The sequence below is a fragment of the Danio rerio genome, chromosome 18 (assembly GCF_052040795.2).
Source record: "Danio rerio strain M-AB ecotype USA chromosome 18, GRCz13ab, whole genome shotgun sequence".
NCBI lineage: Eukaryota > Metazoa > Chordata > Actinopteri > Cypriniformes > Danionidae > Danio > Danio rerio.
The window spans coordinates 12,474,631-12,495,813 of record NC_141038.1 but is presented as its reverse complement, the minus strand read 5'-3'; the positions used below and the strand labels follow the sequence as shown (position 1 = coordinate 12,495,813).

The window sequence follows — 21,183 nt, the reverse complement described above, 5'->3', positions numbered from 1 at the left end:
GGCTGGATAAGAAAACATAAGCATAAACTGATGGAAACACATTTACCAAACAAATTTCAGCATTTGCATCAAAAATTTAATGTGATTTTGGTTTAACTGATCATGTGATTACAAATGCTGTGTTGGGACAGCATTAATTGACAAACCAGCGGACTGACCTCATGGTGAAATATCTTAAATGCTGTTTTGGTCTTTTTACATGTTTGTTCAAACTACTTATTTAAAATGGAACAACGCAAATATTGAGTTTTTTTTTTTTTTTTGTGACAACTTTATTGATTTATGTTTAATCCATTTAAATTGGTAAAAGCTTAATTCTGTCATGTTGTCTTTGCACAAAACGTGTCGATCCTAGCATTGTTCAGAGTGTAAAATCCCTCAGCCAAAGCCTCCAAAAGCCACTGCGTGTTTATTGCATTTCGTCTTCATCTTCTAAGGTGAAATTCTTTATATGAGAAAAAAGGGCCACTGTGGCTTCCCCTAATGCAGCAAATTCCTTTTTTTTATTATTTGTTTGGCACTAGTTTATTCAGAAGTGAGGATTTTGTTCTCTTTGCACTCGCTGAATTTAAACATTTCAAAACATTTTGTCTTATTTGCAATTTTTATTTATTTTATTTTTTTGTGATATTCCAATTCTAATTCACATGTTTTGATGGGGAAAATCAAGATTGACATAATCTTGTGATAAAAATAGCATTTCAGTCATCCTATTACATGAGGAATTTTATCTCTGAAGCATATTACCATTTTATTTATGAAAAGCTGCCGTTATGTCATGTAAACAGAGAAACTAAAGCTTCTTTATCACAACCAGTCGAAATATAAGTATGGTGGTATGGTAACAGAAGCATTTTACTATTAAATGGTGAAATGTCTTCCCCATAATAATATTATGATGGATAATAAATATAGTTATTAAAATTTTAAGAAATAGTCAGTCACAATTTATATGTTAAGGTAGAATTCTCGCTTTTAGCGATCAGTCAACTGTCACTCAAACTCCTAATTTGCTGCATGTTATTAGTAATTAAGGTAGTAGCTGGGTTTAGATGTTACGGTAGTATTAGGATTGCAGAAAAAGATACTGATAAATTTGTACTTTAAAATTAGAAATGAACAGCCAATATCTTAATAATAATAAGATAATAAGCCACAAGTTATTAGTCTTTAAATTAAAATGTTATACGTCAAAGTTATATTATTTATTTAATTAATTTTGAAAGGAATAAAACTGAATTTAAGAAAAAAAACACAATTAAACATATTGATAAGTGTGCCTCAATTAGTGTGCTAAATTGGATACATTTAGTTGTAAAAGTAAGAATAATCCGTGTCGAAAGAGAAAAATAAATAAAACAGGTTTTCTAGAGCCGAATGTGTACAATGCACTCCATACAAGAATCAAATTCTCTATATGATACTTTACAAAAGTTTTGAGTCCCTTTTAAAGTTTGTTTTTTGTGTTCTTCAAAAAAAAAAAAAAAAAGAAGAGGAAAAGAAAGAAACAAAGAAAAGTTTATTTGAAGGAAAGTCACTTTGCCAACTATATTTGCAACTCTGGCAGCTATTTCATGCATTCAAGATTGTTTGAATGGAGAAATTTATGAAATCTTAAAAATTTCTGGCCAAGCTCAAATTCAAATGCTAACAAAATCTGACAGGAATTGTTAATGTTGTCTTAAACTGAAATATTGTGTGATTCAAGTTGGCAAATCCTTAGTCACTAGAAACACTTCTTAAAACACTGTTTGAATGGTAGCATGATTTTACCAATTATTGAAATATATAAAAATATTTGTATTATTAAAAGTAAAAAAAAAAAATAAAAAAAATAAAAAAAAAAAATATATATATATACAGTTGAAGTCAGAATTATTAGCCCCCAATAGTTTATATTATCATATATATAATTTATAATAATATAAATTATATATATATTTCCCAAATTATGTTCAACAGAGCAAGGAAATTTTCATAGTATGTCTGATAATATTATTTCTTCCGGTGAAAGTCTTATTTAAACAGATTAACAGGGGGGCTAAAATTTCAGGCAGGCTTATAATTCTGACTTTAACTGTATATAATAGAGGTGTACTAGTTCACAAAAATCACAGTTCAGTTTGATGTGACACAATAGTGTCATGCTTTCAAAGAGAATTTCTTTAATTTTTATTTTTTTATTATTAAAACTAACATCATAAAATTATTCTCTTGTTTTTTTTTTTGTGTTTTTTTTTATTTGTTTTTCTTTCACTTTGAACAGTAATGGAGCTATACTTCACCTATCTTCTGGGGTTTCTTCTTAGCAGCAAGAAAATTGAAACCTTGTTTGTACCTAAAACCAAACACGGCTATAAATGTACTGATCGCCTAGGTCAGGGCTGCCCAAACTCGGTCCAGGAGGGCCGGTGTCCTGCATAGTTCCAGCCCCAATCAGACACACCTGGGCTAGCTAATCAAGCTCTTACTAGCTAAGCAATAAATGTCCTGGCAGGTGTGTTGAGGCAAGTTAGAGCTAAACTCTATATATATAAGAATATTTATGATGAATCACATCCAAAGTAAAAGTTTCTTTTGGTATAACATACATAGAATTACTTATAATTTGTTTCACATATATTTTATATCAAAATAATACTAATACTACTACTAATAATAATAATAATAATAATAATAATAATAATAATAATAATAATAATAATAATAATAATAATTATTATTATTATTATTATTATTATTATTATTATTATTGTTATTATTATTGTTGTTATTGTTATTGTTATTATTATTGTTATTATTGTTGATTTTTTAATTTTTTGATTTTTTTATTATTATTTTTATTTGTTTATTTTAGTTATTTATTTTTGCTAATTTGCTTTTTTCTCTTTTTTGTATTATTTGTAAGGCAAGTTTTGTTTCACTATACCATGTATTGCACTTTCTCTCATTTAAAATGCCATAGACGTAAAATGTCTTTGTACTGTTTATATTCAATCTCTGAGCAAAGTAACAGAGGCCTGTGTAAATGTGAACAAATGACCTAACTTTCATTTGTAGGTGAGTTATTGCTTTATACACAGGCTCATGTCGCAGCATTTGCCACCTTGATTGGCAGTCTCAGTGCCTGGTCTAGCACAAAGGTGATGCCCTCGCTTTTCTCTATCTGTTTTACAACGAAGCCCCCCATTAACCTTTCCCTACGAATTACCATTTACATCTTCCGCTCCTTATCCCACCGTTTTCATTGCTCTGCATTCACAGTGCCAGCTGACCTTTTTGAGGATATCCCTCCAAAAGGTCTTGTTCAAATTTGAGACTCCAAGTAATTGGCTTGATCACCAGCTCCATCTATTCCAGAGGATGACAGTCTGTGTCAGATGGGGACATAAAACCCCATACAGTGTAATAATGTCAGAGATTAGTGTCACTTTTAAAGACAGCCTGTACGCATGGAAGGACTCTCCGTATGTTCTCTCTCTCGCCACCGATGCGGCTTTGCGCTAATTAGCTTTCGCACCTTCTGCTGTTGGGCCAGTTGAAGATTTATGCGAAGTCCTGGTAGGGAATAGGGAGATTGGGTGATATCGATCCACTCAACAAAGCTTCACACATCGCTGGCTTTTCCCTGACTGAGTCCTCCTGAGGGACACACTAGCTCAAACTTTGACAGTTAGATACAAGTGGTGGCCCTTCCCTAACATTTTCTATAATTATTGGCATGGAAATAAATGTAATAAAAGCATAAGTGTCTCTTTGTGATTAATGAAAACAGGGCCAGTCCCAAACATGCGTTTATATGTAAAATGGATGATGGATGTGTTGTCTTGGTAAAAAAAAAAAATAAATAAATAAACATTGACGTGTGGCTAGCAAACCGGGCTGTGGTTTGAAGTCTGAATTCACTAGCTGTTCAAGGTCGGTGAGCAATTATTATTCAAAGGCAAGCTGATTGATGGAACTGTAATCAGATCACCTTGTGACCTTTCGGAGCCTTTTGTGATCTCTGGCCTTTATGCACTTTTGGTCCTGAGAGAGAAATGACAGTCTTATTAATATTTCTCAGCGATCCCGCTGGCATACTCTTATTCAATTCAGTTTGAATTGCATGCGCATATTTAAAAGAATAATTCTGCTAGATGTAATTTTAAAGTCTTTAATTGTGTTTTATTTTATACGCGCTGTTAAAATGAACTGAAGCGACACAATTCTTAAGGTTTTTTAGGAACAACTTACATTCACCGCCTAACTTAACTCCCTTAAAGTTGTCCCTACACAAATTGCTTGTGTGGAACCCAGCATTTTTCACAGTGCATTGTAAAAGGAGATATTTAGCAGATTGTTCATGCTGCTCTTTTCCATAGTTCTCATTGCAGTATCAGTGCTGCCTCTTCTTTGAATTTTGCTAATTTTCCACAAGGAGCACAGTCTGTGCACTGTATACTATAAGAACAGTTATTTTCTGATGAAAACACAGATGTAATTTCTACATTAAATTATTTAGTTCAGGCAGACTATATGGTAAAATTATATAATTTAACGACACACTGTAAAAAAAAAAAAGTTTAAGTTAAAAAAAAACCTGAAATAATGGCCGTTAAATTCTATGATTTTACGGTAAAGTAACAGACGTTAAATTACAGAAATATACTAGAAATTTTAATTTAAGAAAATTTCTGTAATTTAATGTCCGTTATTCTAAAGTAAGTTTCTGTAATTTATTGTCCGGTGAGTTGGGGTACAACAGAGGTGAGGGTCCACACAAAGTTTATTTACATCTCAGTCAGGCAGGCAATGATCAAACAGGAACAAATGGAATCATAAGGGTAATCCAATAATGTAGTCATGGTCACAGGCGGTAAGTAGGTGCTGAGAAAACAAAGAAATAAACCAAGAAACAAGGCAAGGCATCACCTTTATAATGCTATATTATAGATTCACCAAGACTTTTACTATGTTGTACAATTTCAGCTGGCAGCTAGCTCTCTGCAACTCTCACATGGTTCCCCACTAAAGCTAAGCAGTGCAGTACCTGGATGAGAGACCACATGGGAAAGCTAGGTTGAAGTGGTTGAAGTGGTGTTAGTGAGATCAGCAGGGGACGTTCAACCTGTGGTCTGTGTGTGTCCTTATGCCCCTGTATATATTGATGGGGACTCTATATTGCTCTAGGATGAGACATTAAACCGAGATGGTTGTTAAAAATCCCAGGATTTCCTTCAAATAAGAGTAAGGCATCCTGACCAAATTTGTCCTCTGACCTCCTAACCATCCCCATATCATAATTGGCTTCATCATTCTGTCTCCTCTCTACCAATCTGCTGGTGTTCAGTGTGCAGTCTGGTGCAACATGGCAGCCGTCGAGTCATCCAGGTGGATGCTGCACAATGAGGAGATTCCCCCCAAAAATGTGGCAAGCACTTTGAGTGTCCAGATAAGCGCTAAATAAATCTCAGGAATTATTATTACAATTGCATTGTTATTGGTAGGGTACTGAAAATTAGAAAATTATGTCCATAGAGCGCTGACATGAGTAAACTACTTAAAATCTCCAGAAGCGGTGTACATTTGGTTGCAGAACAGGTCTTGAAATTACATGAAGCTGAGTAGCTGATGACAGATTTTATTGCTTTTTCTTGATGTTCTGCTATTTTTGATGATTCTCTGGCTGAAATTTAAATAGACACAGTTTGATATGTGTTAAGTGCTTAAATGAAGTGTGGAATCTTAAGCCTGTTTGCAGTAAAGCTATTAATGGCTTGTTGCTGTCGCTTTAGTTTGTTCATTATAAATGTAAAAAGTGATAATGAGGCTTTGTGACAGCTGTTGCTCAAGACTGCATATGCATAAGTTACACGGCTGTATATGCAGTACATAACTGTCATAACTGCATACTGTGTGTATAACTACTGTATAATGTGACCACAAAACCAGTCATAAGTGTCAATTTGATTGTATTAAGATTTTTGCATTATCTGAATTTATCTAAAGCGTTGCATTGACTTATACTTTGTTATGATGGGCTACATTTGGCAGAGATACAACTGTTTGGAAATCTCAAGACAATCCGACCCTTAAGATCCTTAACTTTTAGCTATTGTCAAAAAATATGCCCGTGCAAGTCATGGGTTTTGTGGTTGGCCCTCCTTAATTATTAGACCCCCTGTAATTGTTCCTCAAATTTATGTTTAACAGAAATAAGATTTTTTTTCAACACGTTTCTATGATTAACAGTTTAATAACTCATTTCTAAATACTGGTTTCTTTTATATTTGCCATGATGACAGTAAATTATATTTTATTAGATATTTTTCAAGATACTACTAATATTCAGCTTAAAGTGCATTTTAAAGGCTTAACTAGGTTAATTGGGTTAATTAGCAAGTTAGGGTAATTAGGCAAGTCATCGTATAAGGAACAAATCTATATATTGCTTAAGGGGGCTAATAACTGTCACGATCGTTAACCAGTGATCTGCAAGCCTGGATTGCTGGTTAACATGCACCATCACCCGGACCACAATTCTGTCATCTTATGAACTACAAATCCCATCATGCAACTCCCACACACATGTTCCGATTCTCTGATGATTACACACAGCTGGAAGCTGATCAAGGACTCATTACACAGTGTATGTATTCACCTTATTCCTCGCGTACGAGCCATTTGAATCTTTTTGGCTTGAGACTTCCAGTCTCATTCACTTCCTTACATTTTTAGATATTAAAAACAGCAGGTTGCTGCTTGTTGCAAACTGATATTTTCTTATTATGTTATTCGGCTTTGTCTGTATAGTCATGCAAACACTTGTTTGTACTTTGGTATGATGGAACAACATCTGGCAGAGATAAAACTATTTGGAACTGTCAAATCTGAGGGTTAAAAAAATCTAAATATTTGGAAATAGACTTTTAAAATTGTCCAAATTAAACTCTTAGCAATTCAATTACTAATTGAAAAATTAGTTTTTATATAATTACGATAGGACATGTACAATATATCTTTATGGAACATGACCTTTATTTAAATATATTTTCTTTTTATAGGATTCTGCTTTGTATAATCATGCAAACACTTGTTTGTAGAGCAAGTAGTTAAATTGTTTCCTGCGGATTATTATTCTTTGTCATTTCTCCCATAGGCACCTGAATCGGAGGTTCTAAAACAATCGCAAAAACGAGCGCACTTCTGCATTGAAGAATATAGTCAATACACCACTCTTCCACACACACTTTGCTGAGTCTTGTTAAACTCTACGAAGTGTCTTCTTGTCTTGTCTTGCCTTGTTTAGTCGTGTTTTGACCCTTCCCGCTGTTTTCGCCATCTGTACTGACCATTCGCCTGATTTTTAACAATGATTCTGGATTATCCTTATGCTACTGTTTTTACCTGTTGACCATTGCCGGCCTGACAATGATTCTTAAATAAACTGCACATGGATTCTTACTTTATTATCACCCCCACTCCTCAATTGTTACAATAATATTGACTTTCATTTTTTTTTAAATGTTAAACTGCTTTTATTCTAGCCAAAATATAAGACTAGAAGAAAAAAAATATTATAGGAAATACTGTGAAGATTTCCATGCTCTGTTGAACATCATGTGGTAAATACTTGACAAAGAAAGAACTCACCGGAGGGCTAATAATTTTGACTTCAACATTATATATGTAACTAACCCTTTATTAATCTGGGTTCGCCACAGCAGAATGAATCGGCAACTTATTCTGCATATGTTTTACGCAGCGGATGCCCTTCCAGCTACAACCCATTACTGGAAAACACCCATACACTTGCATTCACACACATGCACTACGGCCAATTTAGCTTATTGAATTCACTTATAGCGCATATCTTTGGGCTGTGGGGGAAAATCGTGCTACCCACTGCGCCACTGTCTCGCCCGACACATATATAAAACTACAAAAAGGAAACATTCTTTCTCCAAATCCCATCGGAGAAACATAAACACTTGCTGAGGGTGGGTTTGAATGTGTAATGTAGACAGAAAGAAATAGAGCAGACAGTGTGATAACACTAAGTTTTGCGCTGTTGCTGAGTGAAAAGTCGCGATAAGCAGCGGCGGTATCTTAGGGGTGTTTTGTGCAGTTAACTGTAATTATCTCTGACTGATAAGCCTGGAAATCTGCCTTTCAATTAATTAGAGGAGAATCATTCACCCTCTGCTGTGCTCAGCTGTTTGCAAGTGTCAAACAACTGAAGCTCACACTTTTAAAAGGATGGCTAACATTAGTTTCCACTTTATATTTACATCCTATGTAAATATCGCATTGCGGCGCATTTAATGTGAAAAGTCGGGACACCAGATTTAGAAATGTGCAAAAAGCATCACTCGAAGATAAATTTCAAACCTGGAAAGATGCTCACGTAGGCATAAACATAAAATGTATGAATGTATAACATATAGCAGCGCCCAGTGATGTGTACACAGTTTATGGTAGACCATTTAATGCATCAGTGAGTGAAAGTACCTTTATAATAAAACAACACAACTTGCTTAGCAATCAATCGCAGAGACAAATATTGTGCTAAACACAGGAAATAAGTAACCCTTGATAAATCTGCACTCGCCAAACAAACGCTGGCTCAGCACATCATTGTTCTTCCTACGCAAATATGATTGGCAGGAGACTTTTTGTTGGTGGTGGTGTTGTTGTTGACAGCGAGACACCTGCAAGGTAGATGGTAGAATCAAGTATAATACTGAATTGTGTTGATTTTCTGTAGTTCCAATCTCCTTAGACCGAACACAAAAAGATATTTTGGATGAAGTCCAAAATACACCATAGATGGCAACATTCCCAAGATGTTTAAAGTCCAGAAAAGAAACAAAAAACATAATCTAAATGACTTCAGTGGTTCAACTGTAATAATACAAAACTCCAACACTTTTGTGTGCCAAAATACCTGTAAAAATGTTGTTTGCCTGTTTTGTATGCATTCTGCATCAATTTAGGATGCGTGTTCTCTACGTTCACAATATGATGCTTGCATGACATGCTTCTGACCTAATCGCAATGCATTACATTGTCAGTAGTACTCACACACCCTGATCTGTAATATACTTTTTTTAATCTCTCATATACAGTTAAAGTCAGGATTATTAAACCCCCTTATTTCTTTTTTTTATTTTGGCAAGAGTAAACGCAGTTTTGAATTTTTTAAGCATCATTTTAAGGTTAAAATTATTAACCCTCTTTAGCATTTTTTATATATATATATAGTCTACAGAACAAACCATCAATATGCAATTACTTGCCTTATTACCCTAATCTGAAAAAAAATCTTAATATTTGGAAATAGACTTTTAAAGTTGTCCAAATTAAACTCATAGCAATTCAATTACTAATTGAAAAATTGGTTTTGACATAATTACGATAGAAAATGTACAATATATCTTTATGGAACATGATCTTTATTTAATATATTTTCTTTTTATATGATTCTGCTTTGTATAATCATGCAAACACTTATTTGAAGAGCAAGAAGTTTGATTGTTTCCTGCGGATTATTATTCCTTGTCATTCCTCCCATAGGTAGCTGAATCGGAGATTCTAAAACAATCGCAAAAACGAGTGCACTTCCGCATTGAAGAATATAGTCAATACACCACTCTTCCACACACACTTTGCTGAGTCTTGTTAAACTTCATGAAGTGTCTTCTTGTCTTGTCTTGCCTTGTTTAGTCGTGTTTTGGCCCTCCCCGTTGTTTTCGCCACCTGTACTGACCATTCGCCTGATTTTTAACAATGATTCTGAATTATCCTTATGCTACTGTTTTTACCTGTTGACCATTCCCGGCCTGACAATGATTCTTAAATAAACTGCACATGGATTCTTACTTCATTATTACCCCCACTCCTCAATTGTTACAATAATATTGATCTTCAAATTAAAAAAAAAAAATTTACTGCTTTTATTCTAGCCAAAATAAAACTAATAAGACTAGAAGAAAAAATATTATATGAAATACTGTGAAGATTTTCATGCTCTGATGAACATCATGTGGGAAATACTTGACAAAGAAAGAACTCACAGGAGGGCTAATAATTTTGACTTCAACATTATATATGTAACTACTACACGCATATATTCATTCATTCATTGTCCCTGGGGTTCCCCACAGCAGAATGAAGCCTAGTTAACCAAATTAACATAGTTAAGCCTTTAAATGTCACTTTAAGCTGTATAGAAGTGTCTTGAAAAATATTTACTGAAATATTATTTACTGTCATCATGCCAAAGATAAATTAAATCAGTTATTAGAAATGAGTTATTAAAACTATTATGTTTAGAAATGTGTTGAAAAAATCTTCTTTTCAAATAAACAGGGGGGCTTGAACTATATAAACTTTGGAAGTCAATGGGTCCATTATATTCCCGATAATGAGTAAGTTGATAAGTCCCAGCAACTAGCATTCATCAAAATACATTGTTTTGTTTTCAACAGGAGAATAAAATCATAAAGGTTTAAAGCCTCTTGGCGTATAGTGTAAATGATGTGGTACAAATTTTTGGGTGAACTACCCCTTCAAGTATATGGTGATTTGATGAAATACACAGCAAATACAATGCCTAACAAGCAGGACATTCCTAAAGTTTAAATAATAAATAATTATTTACTGTATTTTGAAATGGTGACACGGTGGCTCAGTGGTGAGCACTGTCACCTCACTGCAAGATGCACGCTGGTTCGAGTCCCAGTTGGACCAGTCGGCATATCTGTGTGGAGTTTGCATGTTCTCCCCATGTTCGCATGGGTTTCCTCCGGGTGCTCCGTTTTCCCCCACAGTCAAAAAACATGCAGTGAATTGGGTAAGCTAAATTAGCCACAGTCAAAGTGTATAGGTGGATTGTGGCTGGATGGGCATAAAACGTTGGCGGTTCATTTCGCTTTGGCAACCCCTGATAAATAAGGGACTAAGCCAAAGGAAAATGAATGAATGTATTTTAAAATGCCTATGATAACAATGATGCATGTTCTTAAACACATTACAGTATATTATATCATTAAATACAATTGCATGTCTGGTTTGCCATCATCTAAATATTCCACGCAGAAAATGCACAATGTAAACAGTTTACATACTGCAGAAATAGAGTATAGAGTAAATAAAGTTGTGTGTAAACATTGCCATAAGGGATGGCTGCATTTAGAAAGGCACACCAGTAAACAACTCTAACTATTTCTGCCATATTTTTAACAGATGAAACTGAAATGGCACACTACTCTGCTATCTCATGCGTCTAAATCCAGTCAATTGCTCTATAGCAGTTGAATCTGCCTACTGACACCTGCGCAGTCATAAGTACATCTGCTTTCACACGTTTCTCCTCTGACGCACATGGTAAAGATTGGCTACCGTGTTAAGATTAAGGGCCAGTAGGACAGCTGGTGGTAGGAAGTAAAAGAAACACTACTGGCCTTCTTCCTGTTTACTAATCACAGTTTATTGCGAATGACATTAACTAAAGCAAACAGCGTGCACTGCTGGCGTTAACACCTGCAAGACTCACTGGGGGATGAACAAAGACGAATTAAAGGGAGGAATAAATCTGCTGCAAATGTTCTCCGGGATACTAACGAATGGCACCGTTGATTTGGTTTGGGAAGATCCCAAGCAAAACTCCCTTCATAGTCATTTTCCTGAACATTAGAGGATGAATGCGTCTCCTGTGTCTTTATCAAAGCTCCTCCTTAGCTTCTTGTCTTATGTTTGTGTGCAGAAGAAGATCTAAGGAGAAGGAAGAAGTCTGAGATTTTGAAAAAAAGGTAAAGATTAGGGCTTCATGTCAGGGCAATAGTCTAGTGGTTAGCACACTGACATATGTTACAGTAGCACTTCAGGGAACCTGTTCGAACCTACTAAGCTTTCTGTCTGATTACTGCCCTAATAAAGGCAAAAAGGCCAAAAATAAATCTTAATAAAAAAAAAAGATTAGGGCTGCACAATATGACTTTTGATTTCATAAACAGTTTGAAGAACACTATTATTAGCCCTCTTAAGATTTCTTTTTCGATTGGCTACAGAATAGACCAATGTTGTTTTAATGACTTGCTTAAATGACCCAGCTTGCCTTATTAAATGATTTAACCTAGTTAAGCCTTCACATTGCACTTTAAACTGAATACTATGGATTCAATCTAGGGCCATGTATACTTGATAAGATAAATTTGCAAACAAAAAAATGAAGTATTGAGCAAAAAATAAATAAATAAAATAAAATAAATGCAAATCTCCAAAGCTCGCAAAGCAAAAATTCAGTTTTGAGAAATAAAAATCAAGCTCAGCAAAAAATGCTGAAATATTTGCAATTTAAATAAAAACCCATCCAGTCCATGGCTTTCCTAATTTTTGATTTGCTTTTTAATCAACTGTGAGTTTGCGATGTCGTTTTCTCTTTGCATTTAACATTCCTGCGGGATTCACTTTGTGGCTTTGATTTGACAATGGGGTGGAGTCAAGGGAACTTGGGCGTTTAAGGCAGGCCCGGACCTGCATCTATTTAAACGACGTCATCACAGTATCACCAAGGTGGTCTTACAGCACAGTGGGTCTGGGCCTGCCGTAAAAGTCCCCTTGTAACGTTTGGTTTTTTTGCACTGCTTGATTTTTATTTTTAGTTGTTTTTTGTTTGCAAATTTAATTTTTATTTCTCAAAACTTAATTTTCCCTTTGCAGTTCTTAATTTTTTGTTAGCAAAACTTATTTTCATTTCTCCAAAATGTATTTTTGCTTTGCGATTTTTGGACATTTGCATTTATTTAATTTTAGCTAAATACTTTTTGTATTTCCAATTAACCATTTTTACTTGGCTAACAGTTTAGTGGCTAATTCTTACAGTCTTACGAAAATATACTATTTTAAAAAGACTATTTTAAACCCAACAGTCATTGGGGGATAAACAAATCATACTAAATTGTATGAATAAGATTGTATGAATTTATATGAGTTAGCCACTAAATCAAACTGTTGTGAATTGCCGTGAGACAGCATTGGAAATGCTAATAATTTTGACTTTAACTGTATATATAATAAATACTGTTATTACGAGTGTCTTCATATTAGCATCATTAGTCGGCCATTTTGGATACACAGAATGTAAACGACACCACTGAATTTAAAAAAAAATCACATACTTTGCTGATTATTACTGCTGAAAATGGCCAATTGTTGTTGTTTTTGGTTAATAACAAAAGTTATAATTATTTAACTTATAATAATTATATATTAAGATTAATATATTGGTTAATGCTATTAAATAGACCCAAAGGTAAATATTGTCACGGGAACGCCGTCGCCGCGATATGTTCCATGGGCAACCGAGACAAGAAGTCTAGAGCACAACTCACCACAGAGAGTCCTGATGAAGGCACAGAATGTATCGTGAACAAACAACAATGAACTGACAATGAAACACCGCGCAGAAATAGGTATGAAAATGAACAAAAGCTGGCGTGAGCTGATTAAAAACAGCTCATTGGCGCAAAGAAATAACCACATGATCACAACAACACAGACACGCAACAACAAATGCACATGGAGGTAAGGGAAACATAACCACGTGACAACAACACTGACATGCAACAAGTGGCATGAAAAACACAGAAAGTGCGCAAAAAACAAAACCGTGACAAACATAGTGAGGAAACTGACAACATTAAATATGAAACAGAATATCTACTGAAGCTTTAAAGTACTAATGTTTGTACCTTGACATATATTTCTAGCCTTAATTATTTTTAATTCAATCAGGAAAATATATATTGACTGTTTATTTCAGATTGATTGTTGCATAAATTAATGGAACAAAAAGGCTAATAAAGGATATTGTTATCAGGATATGCTCAGAATATTATAAAATGTTCCTAGTATTGTGCAGCCCTAGCAAAGATCCCCATCCGTGTCTTTCAGGAAACCCCCGATAGGTGCATTTCATCTTTTATTCATGTCTTTAATGTACTGTTGCTCTGCCTGTGTGCCAGAACATTCTCTGCTTGCTGTTAATTAACATCTATCAAGTGCACAGTGATTCTCTGAGGTGAAATGATAATTTTTTTTATTTTTTTTTTGGAGTCACGCTGTTGGGTTGTGGTTGTGTCTGAGGATGGACACAGTCATTGGTGGTCATTTAATTTGTTTTGTTATTTCACAGTTGGAGCTTTGGTGTTATTTTTATATTATATTATTGTTATGTTTGCATTGTAAAAAATTCCGTCAAGGGGTTATCTCTTTTTTTTTTTTGCCATTCCTTTACATTTCACAGTTTTTTGAGCTTTGTTGAGTACTTTAGGCAGTTCACCCGCTAAGTGGGTTTGAAAAGATGTAGTTTTGCATATGCAATTTTTTCAGTAGACTAACAAAGTTTTTAATGTGTTTACATTTTTTAACTAATACAGAATGCTCAGCCTTTAAATGGGCAATATTAAGCTGCACTATACTAGAATGCAATTTTTCAACTCTCATTTTTACATAGATTTTATGCTAATGAGTTGTTTTAATGAAAAAAAAAGATTTACAGGTTCATCTGAATCACAACTTAGCTGTGTTAATATATAAAACAAAATAATATATAATATAGTATATAATATATTTAATAAAATATATTTAGAATGTATTACAATAAACATTTACATATATATAAATATACTATGCATCAGTATATATCATCATAAACAAATAAATTCAATAAATCTGATTTCAGATACTGTGTTGTTGTTATTGTTATTATTATTATTATTATTATTATTATTATATTAAAAATATATGTATATACTGATAAATAAATAATTAAATAAATAAATTGATTTCAGATACTGATGTTATTATTATTATTATTATTATTAATATCATTATTATTATTAAATTACAAATACATGTATATACTGATATATATCAATATCATAATAAATTTATCTATTAAATAAATAAATAAATTGATTTCAGGTACTGGTGTATGTATTTTTCTTCTTCTTCCTATTATTATTATTATTTTTTTTTTATTTTATTATTTTTTTTATTATTATTATTACAAATATATATCATAAATAAATAAATATTATAAATATAAAAATAAATATAATTGCATTAACTAAATTAACTGTAGTGTAATAGAGTGTGTATGTAAATGAGTGTGTTTGGGTGTTTCTTAGTACTGGGTTGTGGCTGGAAGGGCATCCGCTATTACTACATTACTATTTTACCTGTAAAATTATTATTAATCTACATTTGATGTGTATTACAGTGATATTACATTTATATTTTAATTAAAGTATATTGTTTTTTGTTGATGTTTTTGTCATCAAAAATTTTTACCTATAAATCTATTGCTGTATTTGACTAAAATGTTAGCGTGATGTACATGTACTGAGCTTGTAATTTGGAAAATATTCAAAGTACTTTCACCTTTTCATAGGTGTTGGATAATTACTTCCTGGTATGATTAATTATCTGCTAAGATCATCTCCGGCAGTCCTGTAGGATCACACGGTACTTACAAGAAAATTATTAAGAGGCCCTAGCTGCTCTCATTGGAGAGCAGCATCACGTACAGGAGAGGAGGAAAAAAAACGACTCTCCCAGTAATTCGTATTCCATTAAAGAGTATTAATCGCCGACCACTGCTGAGAGGCCAGAGAAGTGTTGTGACTAACGTTAGAGACCAGTAGCCTGGCACTGTGTCCTAAATTGGACTTGGCCAAATCCACAGAGAATCCATTGTTTATCTCCTCCAGAACAGCCGAGGAGGATTATCTGCAGACTTTAAGGCAGAACACAAGCTGCAGGTGTGAACAAGCAAATCATTTAATATAATAAAGAGGTTGCGAAGAAGCCTTGAGGTTGATACGCCTATAGGGAGCCACTTTATGAGGATGAATATAGTTCATTTATTTCCACTGGAGCATGAGGTCCATTATAATGCCGCTTTTTTATTTTTTTTATTTTGTGACTTCCAAGATGCCCATGTATCAGGTGATCACAGGGAATGGATGGATGGCGATAAGCTGAGATTTAGCACTGGCTTGTTTCTTAATGACCCAAGAGAACATAAAACTTAAATCTTCCTACAGATGTGGGAACATTGATGTCTCTGTTGGGGAATTTGACTATGTGTGCGGATTGAATTTTAATCTTCATCTTGTAATTGCATCAGGCAAGACCCAAAATGAATTTATTGGGGTTCACTGGAAATGGAATTATCATAACTAAAGACATATATAGTTTAACCGAACAGGAAAGTGATACATGATTGACTTGCCTATTTTTTTCATACAATAGATTAAAAGTCAGAAGTTCAGAGATGAATGAAATGCAGAAATAATACACTTGGGTAAAATTATAATGTGTAAAAAAAGCACTGTTTTTAACGTGCCCTGTATAGTTTAAAGTAAATGTTAAAAAATCTTATCATATGCAAGAAAATGTTTCATTTAAAAACAAACTGTATATGTAAAAATCCATTTGTGTTAGGACATCATGAAGGAATTAAGTTAACTTTACAAATTTAAGTTGAATAAACATAAAACATTTAAGTTGTCCCTCCAAAAAAACTAACCCAGGCTCATTCTGAAAGCGTAGTCCCGCAAACGTTTCTGAAGAAGTATTTGTGCAGTTTTTGTTTTTGCGAATCCACGAGAGACTAGTGTGTCTGCTTTTCCGCATCTCGAACGTCTCTCACGAGCGCCTTTTGTGCCCGCGCTGTTCTCCCGTAAAGCCACCGGAGGCCACTGTCGAGTGACCGTCTGTCCGACTGACTGACTAAATGATTGACTGAGTGACCGGCCAATCGGTCGACCCACCCTCCTCCTTCCCTAAACCCAGCCCGTTTTACAGGTTGACCCTAAACCCAAGCAACAATTTACAAAAGCCGTCCAGAAAAAGAAAAGCCCTCGTCTGATTTTTACCACGTCTTCGGATTTTATTACATTCTCACCCTGTTATGAACTCGCTCACTTTTTGTATTCTGTTTTTGTCTTACCTGATTTCTGGAACCCCTGACTCGAACCTGGTCATCGCCGATGTCAGCTCCCCTCCGGGTCTCCACTCTGGCATACACGTACACGATGAGCTAACCGGACAAACTGGTTGCGGCGGAAAAGCCCACCGCATGGAAGTAAGCTGTCAGGCGACAAGCGCAAAGAGAAGCGGCGTCACACCGCCCCGTAGTGTTCACTTAAAAAAATTAAATGCAGCCATACGTTCCTCTGGATACAAAATCGCAGTCTCCAAAAACATCCGCAGGACTACGTTTTCAGAATGAGCTTGGGTTGAAAAAAAAAAACAAAACAGGCTCATTTTGGAAAGGTATCCCCAACTACATTTCTGGTGAGTGCAAATCATGTAGCCAGAGCTATGTTTGACAACCATTTTGATAAAATTACATTCACCCAATAGATATGTGTTGGGACAACATGAAGGAAGTGTGTGGAATGTGTATAACTGACTTCCTTTAGAAAAAAAACTGAAAGTGACAAAGTGAAATGGTTTTAACTTGTGCTGAAAGATGAAAATGTTCCTCTGGTGCACAAGCCCCTATTGACTTTCATTGTATGCGCAACAGCAGTTCAAGCATCATTCAAAAGAATCTCCATTTATGCTCTTCACAATAACTGTCTACAGGTTTGGTTTATGAAATGAGGGTGAGTAAATGATGCCAGGGTGATGGATTATATACAAAAAAGACAATGGCAGGGAAACTGAAGATATTTGACAGCTGACAATGGCATTAAATTGAACCGCGTAACAGGTGCATGAGGAGGCTTTAGAAATGCACTGTAATTAAGTCCATTGTGATGAGAAAGTAATCAGCATGTAGAGAAACACCAGTCGCATATGTTCTAATTACGTTCAATAATGAGTTGTAGTAATGTCGTAGTGAACTAGCAAGTCCCTGGCCTTTCAATTTGCTGTCATGAATGCAGATTAGACTATTGTTTTAACTCTTTATTGCTGTGGTAAATATCTCATACATGTGCTCAGCGTAAATGAGTACATACTGTTTTGAAAATGAATATTTTTATCCATTAGTGATCATAGCCAATGTATGTTGGGGCATCTAAACGAAACTGTTTGATAAAATAGTTATATTCATTGAAATAAGAGTTGACCTAACATCTTTAGGAATAGAAAGATAATAAATTTAAATTAAAACAAGTTATTGCAAAAACAAATTACAAACTACAAAATCTCAACTACTGTAAGTTTAAAATGTTCAACCCAGGCTTATTCTGAAAACGTACCGCTATATATGTATATATTTCTGGAGAGTGCCATGTTTGTTTGTTTGTTTGTTTGTTTTTTATTATTTTTTTATTTTTATTATTATTATTTTTGCAGTGTTTGTTTTCGCAAGTCCACCAGGAGCTGCTGTGTATGCTTTTTGAGATCTCAAATTTCTCTCGCAACTACCATTTGTGTCTCCTCTTCTCCGGCTGCTGTCGACTGACCGAATGACTGACTAACCCACCCTCCTCCTTCCCTAAACCCAACCAATAGTGTTTTGAAAAGCACAGATTAAGCAGCGCCCACCCACTTCCCTACACAAACCAACAGTTTTAAAAATCAATCCAGAAAAAGACAAGCGCTCACCTGATTTTTACCACATTTTCAGATTTTACCCTTTTTCAGTCTGTTATTTACCAGACTTGAACCCCGTTGTCGTGGTCAACTTCTCTCTGCATTTTAAGTCCACTAACATACAACTGGACAAACTTGTAAGAGCGGGAAAGCCGTCCATATGGAAGTAAGCCGTCAGCTGGTAAGCGCGGAAAGGAACGCCGTCGTTCAGCCCCATACTGTTCGTTTTAAAAACAAAATGCAGCCATACTTACTCTTTGGCTACATAATTCATGATCTCCTGAAATATATATATTACTAAGTTTTTAAAATGAGCCTATGTTGAATATTTTGGTCCTCTTGATTTTTTCCTCTTTATTAAAATTTTACAAATTAATTTAGGTATACTAATTTTTGGACTCTGGACTCTGGAGTTTATTTTGGTAGATTAGTTTCGGTGCCCGTTCCAGGCTTTAGTAATGACTAATCTAATGTACACTGTTCAAAAAATAAAGGGAACACTAAAATAATTTATTTTTAATTCTTAAAAGGGTTAATTCTACTCATTGAAAAGAGTTTTAATCATATAGATTAGTTTTTTAACTCAAATGGTTTGTAGTAATCGGTTTCCTCAAACGGTTTGAGTTGCCTTAACTTATTGGGTTTTACAGTTCTCAGTTGGTTTGAGTTCTTTTCATTTATTGGGTTTTACTGTGCTCAAATTGCTTCATTTACTCAAATGGATTGAGTGCACAGTACTCATTACGATTAGCTTATGAACTTAAATGGTTTGGTGCAATCAGTTTCCTCAAATGATGTGAGTTATCTTTACTTTTGGGTTTTAAAGTGTAGTAAATAAGTTATTCTTTACATGGTTGAATGTGCTGACAACAATTATCAGTGGAAATCAAATTAACCCATAGAGGTTAGGATTTGGAGTCACACTCAAAATTGAAGTGGAGGAACACATTATAGGCTGATCCAAATTTGATAAAATGTCCAAATAAGTCAAAATGATGCTCAGTAATGTGTGTGGCCTCCACGTGTCTGTATGACCTCCCTACAATGCCTGGGCATGCTCCTGATGTGGTGGCGTATGGTCTCCTGAGGGATCTCCTCCCAGACCTGGACTAAACTCCTGAACAGTCTGTGGTGCAACATGGCGTTAGTGGATGAAGCAAGACTTTATGTCCCAGATGCGCTCAACTGGATTCAGGTCTGGGCAACGGGTGGGCCAATCCAAAGCATCAATGCCTTTGACTTGCAGGAACTGCTGACACACTCCAGCCACATGAGGTCAAGATTTGTCTTGCATTAGGAGAAACCCAGGGCCAAGAACGCCACACCAGCAAACCACTGTTCTACAGTAACGTACCTAAATCCCCTAGCTTGCCTAGTTAGCCTAACCTAGTTTTAATAACTTAGTTTTAATAACTTTAATATCTAACTTAGTTTTAAACTTTAAGCTGAATTTCATTTTCAGTTCCCTTTTTTTTTTTTCCTGTTACTTATAATTAAAATTGCATCACGCATCAGAAAGCATATTCTAATGGATAGCTGAGTGAGAATGTAAACAGCATGTTCAGATCTAGAGGGATGTTCTCCTCTTTGAACACTGATGATGACACCGGGAGCCGGTGAACGAGTCGTATATTGACACATTGACGTCCCCTGTGTGTAAATGACTGGAGGCTCAAAACCAGGAATTCATAATGCGAATGTACAAGTCATCATCCTTTCGGAGGTTTGCAGCAAGCGCGATTCATAATTTAGTCATACAGTACACATGGGCATCTGTGTTTATAATGCAGTGGAGCTTCTAATGATGTTTTATGTACAGGTTGGCTTGGTGATTAAGAGTCTGTAAGCCATGAGATTCGAAAAACAGCCTCAGTTGTAATCAGGGCCTGAAATTAAAACTTGCTGAAAGCCAAATAGGAGTCAAAATCAACCTCGGTGACTGTTTGAAATGGTGTTACTTGCTAGTTTGCTATTGCTTTTTATTATTGTTGTTATTTTATTTTATTTATACACCTGAGAATGCTTTATGGTTTAGTGCTATTATCCAATTGTCAGTTAAAATTACATTTACAATTTTTCCCCTACAAAATACAAGCAAGTTCTAAAGTTAGATAATTTTTATTTCATAAATAACAGTAATAATAATTTGTATTATGACATTTCTTTAATATGTTTAATTAGGTCAATATGAAAACACATGAACGTAGCAATAACATAAAAATAAGTGTTTGTTTTAAATATGTGTAAATGTGTTACTTTAATCCTAATCTTCAATGTGTTTAATGCAGCCTGATCTCACGAGAAAACGTAAGTATTTTACGTTTTGCCAGTTTAGTGGCTAATTCGTACGAATTCGTATGATTTCAGTCGTACGAAATTATACGATTTTAAAAAGGAGGCGTGGCACCTAACCCCACCCCTAACCCCAACCGTCATTGGGGGAAAAGCAAATCGTACTAAATTGTACAAATTAGAACGTACGAATTCATACGAATTAGCCACTAAATGAAAAAGTTACGAATTGCCGTGAGATTGTGTTGGTTTAATGTGTTCTTGCTAAATTAAAATAAAAATGTATAGCCA

The 21,183-nt window shown here is 34.7% G+C and overlaps 1 protein-coding gene across 8 annotated transcripts in view; it reads left to right on the top strand.

The window, feature by feature from the left end:
* The window catches only part of tspan9a (tetraspanin 9a), a 390,559-nt gene that overhangs the window by 257,030 nt on the left and 112,346 nt on the right, over positions 1-21,183 (top strand). The gene's annotated exons all lie outside the window — the stretch shown is intronic.